Consider the following 10365-nt stretch of genomic DNA (forward strand, 5'->3'; position numbering starts at 1 on the left):
ATACTGTATATCTTAAAACACATTTCAGTAATATTAACCCGATAGAGGGAGAGGAGAAAGTCGGCAGTCGGCAGCGGCGGTAGAAGAGGACCATGTGTGTAGAGCAGGGTGGAACAGGAGGACGTCCGTGGAGGAGTGCGCTGTAGCAACGGCAGACACTGGAACTCAGAAAAGACGTCCGGGTCTGACCGCTTGGGCCTGTTCCTCCCCAGCCATCTGTCACATGGTCCTCCTCTCCCACCGCTGCCGACTGCCGTCCTCCTCCTCTGCTGCCCTGCTCCTGCAGTTCTCCGTCCACTTTTCCGGCCACCCGGAATGATTGAGGAGGGGGATTGAGGGAGCAGAGCACAACCGAAGTACCCGGCACCAGGTTCCAGCGCCGTAGGCCGGGGCTGGGTAATTTCTGGTTACTTAAAATATGACTTTGTATGTCGGGTACCAGGAAATTTCCAGGTACACGGTACATCACTACTAAAAAGAATACACTACATTCCCCAAATTGCTACTTTAGGGTAAAGCATTGCCATGCAGTACTTTACTAAGGTAAACAAGGGGTTTACCCCATACCACAACCTCCTCGGGAGGCCTGACCACCCACCCCGGGGATACTACCTACTTCCCCCAACCCCAACAAACCTAACGCTCACCTTCTGTACTAATTGGCAATAGCCCAATTAGTAAACTATAGTTAATTGGGCTTTTTGCCATTAAAAAAATAATAATAAATAATATCTATTCACCCCCTTCCCCCCAATTACCTAACAAATAATACCGTGCAATGCTAAGGTGCTAAGTGCTAAGGTAACCAAGGGGTTAACCCCTGTCCCTCCCCCCCGGCAGCCAAACCACCCACCCAACCTACCCCTCCCCCCCAACAAACTGAACCCCCCCACTCAACCCTTTATTGGATTTGTTACTGGTGGGTTCAACCATGAAGAGGAGGATAGCCTTCATCCTTGCTGGGATAAGTACAGTAATCCACATTTTTTTAATGGTCAACATTGACTGCCATTGTGGCTACATAGGCCCCCATTGAGGCCCTAGGCAGCCACAGTGACAATCAATGGATTTAAAGGCCACTTTATTTTTGTTGGGGGAATGGCAGTAGTGGGTGGTTAGGCCAGGCGTTAACCCCTTGGTTACGTTAGTGGTTAGTAAACCATTGTGTGGCAATGCTTCACACGCTAGCAAGGTGATCAAAGGGGTAGAAAGTGTATTTGTTTCCGTATTAACCCTTTTGAGGTCTGTAGTGCACCTTGGTAACCAAAGGCATCAAAGGGGTTAATGTTATTTCTACCACAGGGTTCTGTAATAATAGATATCACAAGGCCTATAATAGAAATATAATGTAAGTAATCGATTATAGCAGCGTTGATGTCTTATGGTACAGTCCCATCAATGTGGGTAGTTCTCAATTGATAAGTCATTACTGTAACGGGTATCCCCCCCACCCCCCAATCGCAGATAGGGACCATATGGGGAAATCTACATATGTTACAGTGTGGTGCAATACCTGTTAAGCTCACAGGAGGCCTGAACCTCCGCCACTGGGAGCCTGGGGTATATCCTGGAACGTATGCTTATAGCGCCTCCACCTGTGCAGGGATTCCAGGTGTATAGAATGACCCCTGACACAGGACCCACAAATAGGAAACACATACAATGGAGTATATATATGTAACTGTTTACTATATGGGCAAAACAATAACATCACATAACATCACATATAGCAACACAGCCGTGTTACCCTCTGCCACTAGCTGGCAGCTTTAACCTTGCCCCTAACAGGGCTATACCCGTACACCTATACCCAAGTGTCCCAATAGTCCAGCAACCCACCCACTAGGCATGATCAGCGCCTGTAAGGAAACCGTAATGTAGGGTACGGTTGGTGCACTTGTAGAAATACCTGCACGGGGCTCCTGCACCCGGTTTCAGCAACAATAGAAAAGGACCCATCTGCGTCCAACGCTGAATCCGCAGCAATGGTGTCCTCTCCCAATCCAGATGATATCACCACACAGATAGTCTCTATCTTGAATGATGCAGGTCTGATCACAGACACACTTGTCACACTGCTCCCTCCTTGTCAGAGCACGCAGCTGCGTCTGTCTCACTGTCTAAGCTACTGCTAAAAGGGCAAAGTCCCTAGCTTAGGCCCTTCTCTACACAGCAGCTACACATCTACTGGTGAGTTGGGCCTAGCTGGGACCTGGGGGTAACCTGGCCTAGTGTAAGAAGCCACTTGCTCCTTACACACTTCCTCCCCCTCCCTTCTCCTAGCTCCAACTAACTCTTCCTGGCTACAAACAACATTGTATCCACATGCAGCACGAGAATCTGTAAGCCTCATTGGCTGTCTGACTGCATGTGACAGGGATCATAGGGCAGTCCCCAGAGGCTGCTGGGAGTTGTAGTCCACTCTGGGCCTTTTCCCTATGAGGACCGCATGGGTGCCTCTCTAATGGAAACCTACCTCTCTCTATCTGCGCCTGCGCTAGACTAATGGCTGCTGCGCCACTCTCTTGCGCATGCGCAACATCTAGGGGGCCCTGTAATACAGGTAATGGCCGCCGCGACTCCTCATACGCACTGCGCCTGCGCGAACCCCGCGCCAGTCGCAACATGGCCGCCGGTACTCCTGGGGCTACACTGCACAGGTGAGGAGGGTCAGAGGGGTCCCTGCTACATTACTATAACTCAATCCTCATTGATCGATCGGTTCCCTGACCTCCTCCGGCCCTGGATGTTTACGCTGAGTTGCCCCTTTGTACTGTGACCCCATACAGCTGAGTCTGTTTTGGCTGCTCCCTGGACGTGGCGGAGATGGCCCTGCATAGTTGCATACTTTATTACATACTTGCAGGTTGGCTGGTAGCTGCTCCATTCAGCTGCCAAACAGTCTGATCCGCTTATAGACAAATCTCAGAGTACACTCTGAGAATCCAACAGCACCTTACTCCAAGCAGAGACTCACAAACTCACTGCCTCCAGTCCAAGATGCTGTGTAAAAAAAAATCCCCTTTAATAGGGCATTAATACAATCCACACAATGATAAGTAATTGGCTAAGTTGCCAATCGATCCTTTTCCTGTGATAGATCGGCGAAGATTTGGCTCAGGGGTTCACTAATTGGCCATCAGTGCAGCAGAAGAGGACCAAAGATGCAAAGTTCTGTGGGGAAGATCATGTGACCAGGCAGTCACAAGATGCAATTGGTGCACTACTAGTGAGAGGGCAGGGTTCAAAAAGGGTGCGCCAGAGCCTGTTTCGGAAGAGTTAGGCTTTGTCCATAGTGCAGGCAACGGCGCGAGCTACATAGCTCGCGCCGTAGCCTGCACTGTGGACGAAGCCTAACTCGCTAGGATGGCAATGTAATAGTGCATAGTGCACGTGCACCAGCGTGTGCATATGCGCTACAGGGAGAGAGGCGCTTCACAATACAAACAAGTTTGTTTTGCAATCGTGACGCCTGGGAGGAGGAGCACAGAAGCTAGTGCGTCCTACTATGGACAAAGCCGAAGGCGATGTGACTTTGTAAATGGTTGTTATAGAAACAACAAATACTTGTTACATTATAATACATTAAAAATGTCATTCAGAGTTGGTTTTTTTTTAAATGCTACAAGTATTTTCTCACAGTACAGACCTGATTGATTAAAAAAACACACATGTATGATATTGCTTGGTCTGCAGCTTTAATGACTTAATAACATATGTAGCCCTCTTACCCCCCCCTAAGTGAGATTGAGGTGGGTTGGTGTATATGACTACTTCGCTGTGTGGTGCGGTACCTGTTTGGCAACCAGGAGAGCTGAGCTTCCGCCACTGGGAACCTGGGGCAAGTTTAATATGAGTAACCCTGTACTCGGTGCAGCGCCTCCACCTGCGATGGCTCCCACCAGAGGGGGAGTGGTTCCTCGCAGGACAATATATATCACTCAGCACACAGTAGGTAAAACAGCCAATACCTTTACTAGTGCAACCATACTCATACATAACAATCAACAGATCAAAAGGTGTCCCTCCCTAGAGGAGACACTAACTACTGCATCTCGCAGGATGCTACCACCTTCACCAGGTGATCCCACCCCGTGTCCAGTAACCCCACACAATATGTCTCCCACCTTTCAAGTGAGATAGATATGTGTGACTGCGCAGCCACTATGTCCTGTGTGAACCTAATAGTATCGTTGGTGCACTTGGTGAGGGTTACCTGCCGAGCACTCCAGTGCCCGGGCCTGCAACGGAGCTTCGCAAAGGATCCGATGGCGGATGAATACAGGAACTATCGTCCGTGGCGATCCCACCCGGATGGCTTCTGCAACAACAGCGAAGGTCTGAGCCCAAACCTCTGGATGAACGCGCCGCGTCCGCTGGGTCCCTAACTGGCTCTGAACAGTAAGGGGCAGGGTCCCTAACCTGGGGCCTGTCCCTAACTCAACTTAACTACTGGGTGGCTCAGGGCTATCTCCGGCCTCGGGGGCTGCTGGCCTAGTGCAGGGAGTCACTGACTCCTGCATCCTACTTCCTTCCCCTGGCTTCTCCTGGCGCTGACTGACTCTCGCCTCAAAACCCCACGAAATGTATTTATATTCCCTGCAAGGCAATCCTCCAGCCCTATTGGCTACTCGGGGGCACCTGGTGCCTTTTCCCCTTAGCCTCCTGGGAATTGTAGTCCCGTGGAGGCTGTTTCTATATTGGGGCCACGTGCGCGATTCTACTGCACATGCGCAACTCCCTAAGGGCCGTCGCAACTCCCTAGTCAGATCCGCGCATGTGCGATCACGCCGCATGCACGCGCACCCGCAATGGCGGCCCCCGCTAGCCGGGTACACCGCCAAGCCTCCTAAGGCTCGCAACACTCCCTGCTCCGGCCCCCACCTTTGAAAACAGCTGGCGGGTCCGTCGCTGGCTCCTGCGGCACCCGCGACCGCGCTGATCCAAAGGAGGGGGGTCTCTGGGAGCCGGAGGGCACCGGGGCTACACATAGAACTGAGAACTACCCACACAATTAAGGGAATATATCATTAGGCAGCAACACTATTGCTATTCCACCTGGAAACAGATTAGTATTTTTTCAACTGAATTGGTATTGACTATACAGTATCTGCAGCCAGCTTATCATTAAACTAATTGGGAGATGTGCTGAGTATTGGGGCTCTAATCTAAGCCACCCCGTTTTGCTAATGTAGCCATATAGCCCATGACTACTAAAATCTGCATGGAGCTGTCTCCTAAGAAAGACAATAAGTAAATCTGCAGGTGCAGCCCTAGTGGCAGTTGGAGTCTCATGTTAGGGGGGTGGGCTTACTCTGCCAATCCAGCCCAGATACTGGGGTAGCGGGATTAACCCCTCCCCAGGTATAAAAGGTGGGGGCCCTCCCTTGTGCCCAGTTCCCCTCTGGGGTGTGCTAGTACATAGAGACGTCCCTCTGGGGAATGAAGAGGGTGTGCCAGTCCCCTCTGGGGATTGGGTTGGGGGAGGTAACCAAGCTGGGAAGTGCAGTCTACCATATACACAGTAAATATTGCAATCGTTAAGGATATCATTGAACTATAGGATTCATCGTTTTACTGAAAACACTAATTTACACAACACGTGGAGAGATACTTGTGAATACACCTGCGGTGTCTTTTCAAATAAGATCATTTGAATAAGTTAAATTCTCTCCCCCTTCCTCCCTAAACCATATTTCATGGTTGGGATTTCTCAGTCTAGTGAAATTTCACCAATTCTTGCAGAATTTATTTACTGCGTTGGGGAATTTTTTAGCCCTAAACATTGCAACAAATTGTGCAAACACAGTAGGGACACTTTTGCACATCTCTAGGTGTGATGATTGGTTTCATTAAGACCCATTCTCACTCCCATTCTTGCACATAAAATATTGATAACCTCATCAAAATAAAGCAATGAGGTCTTTCCTCTACACCTGGGCAATATGTGATGATCTTTTCCTATCCTTTCTAACAAATAATCAGTGCTCAGCATTATTCTTCCTTTGTAAACCCCACGTCTCAGCATAAACATGTTAGTGCCAACTCAGCATATTGCACAGACACACCTTGAATCTACGATCCCAAAACCTTCAACTTGTAAAAGTCCCCAGATTCAAATGCACTGGACGAGCTGATCGGGCCCCTTCGGTGCCGGGCGTCAGGGAATGGAACCCCTCCCCATAACCATCAGGAGCATCAAAGACCTTCCACTTTCAGAAAATGGCTCTTTGAAATCAACTTTCCGAACCCTGATTGATTCTTCGCTCCACTGTTAGAGGTTAGAGTTTTTTAAAAGTGCAGCGGAACAGGATTCCCTCTGTGTGTGCGCTATACAAGACATAGATAGATAGACAGATAGATAGATAGATAGATAGATAGATAGATAGATACAGTAGATAGATAGATACAGTAGATAGATAGATAGATAGATAGATAGATAGATAGATAGATAGATAGATAGATAGATAGATAGATAGATAGATAGATAGATAGATAGATAGATAGATAGATAGAGTAAACCCAGATCGGGCAAATGCTAACCTGATAGGCATACAAGATATATGTACAGTAACTAAAATTCCAATTAAAAAGAAAATATTAAAATTTTTTAAAGATTTGCAGGATTTTATGCAGCATGATGTAAATCATAATGATGAAATGTTGGGTTTTAGTTAATTTGGATGTTCATTGATCTTGTTTTTTCTTTGTTTTTAGTTTTTTTGATCCCACTTCATCAGCACTCTAGTAAATGCTATAGAAGAGTTGTTAGTTGCTAGTATTTGCTGTACTGGGTGAGTTTACCATAACATATGGAACAGCATATTGCATTAACAAGAAATACTACTCACGGGTTTACACTAGTGTAGAGTATACATCACTACACTGGAATTACTCTGCATTAGAGAAGTGAGAAACGTTGGCATGAGGTCACAAGCTATGCTGCATTGGCCGGAGTCAGAGTTCCCAAGCGATTGGTCAAGCATCAAGTCAATGTGCATTGCAATTTAATATGCTAATTTGCTAAAGTCTTCAAAAGGGTTATATTGGCTAAATACGGAGACTGTAAATACTGTAGAGCACACACCATGTTTAGCTCATTGTCCGGGGATATTCCACTGAAAGCGTGCTAATTTGGTGACATTATTAGTCCTTTCAAGATTGGCAAAACATTTTGCAGAGAAAAGAATTTGGGGGAAAAAACGCTTAGAATGTTTCAAACATCTCTTCTCTGCATGAATATACTATACATACCTTGCTCTCTCTCATACTCTCTACACTACGGCAAGTATTGTAGTGCCGACGATTATTCTAAAACAAACCTGGGGCAATCTCCAAAAAGACCCAGGTACATGCTGGGTACATGATAGGTACATGCTGCAACATTTCACACATTTCTGCAGACAGACTAATGGCCCATCGGAATAACAGCGGGGGTCCCTGGCAGTCCCATTCAAACTGAATGGGACTTGCCAGGGACCCCTGCTGTGTTAATCCGATGGGCCATTAGCCTCTGCAGAAATGTCACTGAAATGTACCCAGCATGTAAACTGGCTAGTTTAAGGCAAGTTTAAGGCAAGTTTTAGAATACTCGTTGGCTCGTCTGTACTGCAACTTTCTTAAATAAATTGAGTTTAACATGGAAATGCATTTGCAGCATTCGCTGATAGTTGATTTGCTGTTTGGGAGAGAAGTGTTATATAGACTGTAATTACTTCGTGTAAACATTTGTCATTTATATGACCTTGTTACACTGGTAAACCTGTCAATTATACTGCACAAAACTGCATTACAGTATATTGGAGTTATAATTGCATATAAATCAGTAACTACCACCCAATAATGAATGTTATGTTACCTTGTGCGCACTGATAATTGCTTTACTACCTTGGAAATATATACAGATGTAACCAAGGTTATTGCACCCACTGGCACCTTATTTATGTGATATGATGTGATATCACTGCTATTGAATCCTATGGGAAATTGGTGATATTCTGCATTATAATGTGATATTCTGCATTATAATGTGATATTCTGCATTATAATGTGATATTCTGCATTATAATGTGATATTCTGCATTTTCAGAGAATATGGTTTGTCTTCGCTACATATGTAATTTAAGTGTAACGGTGTTTCATTCACCCGGTGGGAGATTCTGCTATTACAGCGGGTGTGGTGCATGCTACCTGTTGGTAAGCAGGAGGGCTGAGTCGTCCGCCGATATTTATGGGGACACAGGACAAGATTCTGGGGTACATACCCGACATAGATCTCTAGTGGTACAGCGCCTCCATCTGCCGCAGGCTCCAGATGTATGGAGGCGATCTCCTATGGTAGAACACAATCCCCTCTCCTTCCCCAGAAAGATCACACACCAGGCAGGAGGTATAATAACTGGAACGGTTTATTATGTTCAGCTCAATGCAGTCACAGCAGTTGTCTGCCCAATGCAGTCTCTGGGTTGGTATCAAGCTGTAGTATGGTCCCTGGACCTGCACTACGGGTCAAGGGTCCCCGCAGCAGTCCCTGCTCTTCCCTGACCCTCTATCAGGATCAGGAGAAAGGTGCACACTCACTCTCCCCCGAGGGGAAGAGCAACAGGGAAGGCCAGTATTCAGGCAACTTGTGAGTGACCTACTGCACCGACACACTTTATTCGAGCAAATACCCAGTATGTACCTAGCAGATAACTGGAATGCGCCGCTCCTCACCTCTGACAAGCCCCGTTGCGTTTGCCTTCCCAGCCTGGGTTCATGCCTGGCTGACGGGCGGCTGATCTGTTAAATGATAATGATTAGGATTTAATAGGCTGCAATGCTTCGCGTGTCTACCAGATGGCATAAATTCATGAATTGTAATGCAGTATATATAAATATACTGTGCAGTATTGCAGCCAGCGGGAATAAAATGCTTCAATCCCTGCCTGGAAAATAACCCAATGCACTCGGGCAGAAAACAGTCACAAACCTCAATACACCCGAGTATACCCGAATTCGTGGGACTAGCCGAGCTCGAATAAAGTGTGTCGCCAGTGTACCTCTTTCAAGTAGGGAGAGGCACTGACTAAATTTGGGTGGCAATCCCCTTAAGTACAGCCAGGAGGAGGGCACCAGGTCTGACCCAGGATTGGGTGAACCCAGGCCTGGTTACACCGCCTACCCCCACCCCCGTCACTCAAGGGCACTGCAGGGTGTGGGGAAAACCCATGATAAGTACTGGAAGACCTGTTCTTACCAGGGCTTACTGCTAGTGAGGGCAGACTGGAAGCCAAGAACCGGTCCTGGCTACATAAGTATGCGCTATAAATATAGTGGTTGCATTCTCATTACATTTATTGCCTTTTATATGATATCTGCATAGATTATTTCCTCTCTCCCTCTCCAGCCTGGAGTATTCAAGAAATATATGCTTTTGTTTTTTTAAATATATATATTTACTGGAGTATAGGACATTGCTACTATTGTTTTTCCTTTATGGAGTGTGTAACCCCATCTTTATTTCCCTGTATGTATTAATATGTGTATACTACGGCCTACCTCTCCTGTACCTGAGAGGGAGTATTCAGGCCGGGGTCTCCAGGGGCATAAAGACATAGCCACTGCATCATAGGGCTGGGTACTCCGGGGCACAAAGACATGGCCACTGCATCATAGGGCTGGGTACTCCGGGGGCACAAAGACATGGCCACTGCTTCATAGGGTCGGGTACTCCAGGGGGCATAAAGACATAGCCACTGCATCATAGGGCCGGGTACTCCGGGGGCACAAAGACATGGCCACTGCATCATAGGGCTGGGTACTCCGGGGGCACAAAGACATGGCCACTGCTTCATAGGGTCGGGTACTCCAGGGGGCATAAAGACATAGCCACTGCATCATAGGGCCGGGTACTACAGGGGCACAAAAACATAGCCACTGCATCATAGGGCCGGGTACTCCGGGGGCACAAAGACATAGCCACTGCATCATAGGGCCGGGTACTCCGGGGGCACAAAGGCATAGCCACTGCATCATATGGCCGGGTACTCCGGGGGCACAAAGACATAGCCACCTTATCATAGGGCCGGGAACTACAGGGGCACAAAAACATAGCCACTGCATCATAGGGCCGGGTACTCCGGGGGCACAAAGACATAGCCACCACATCATAGGGCCGGGTACTCCGGGGGCACAAAGGCATAGCCACTGCATCATAGGGCCGGGTACTCCGGGGGCACAAAGACATAGCCACCACATCATAGGGCCGGGTACTACAGGGGCACAAAGACATAGCCACTGCATCATAGGGCCGGGTACTCCGGGGGCACAAAGACATAGCCACTGCATCATAGGGCCGGGTACTACAGGGGCACAAAGACATAG

Source organism: Ascaphus truei, chromosome 6, assembly GCF_040206685.1.
Source record: "Ascaphus truei isolate aAscTru1 chromosome 6, aAscTru1.hap1, whole genome shotgun sequence".
Taxonomy (NCBI): Eukaryota; Metazoa; Chordata; class Amphibia; order Anura; family Ascaphidae; genus Ascaphus; species Ascaphus truei.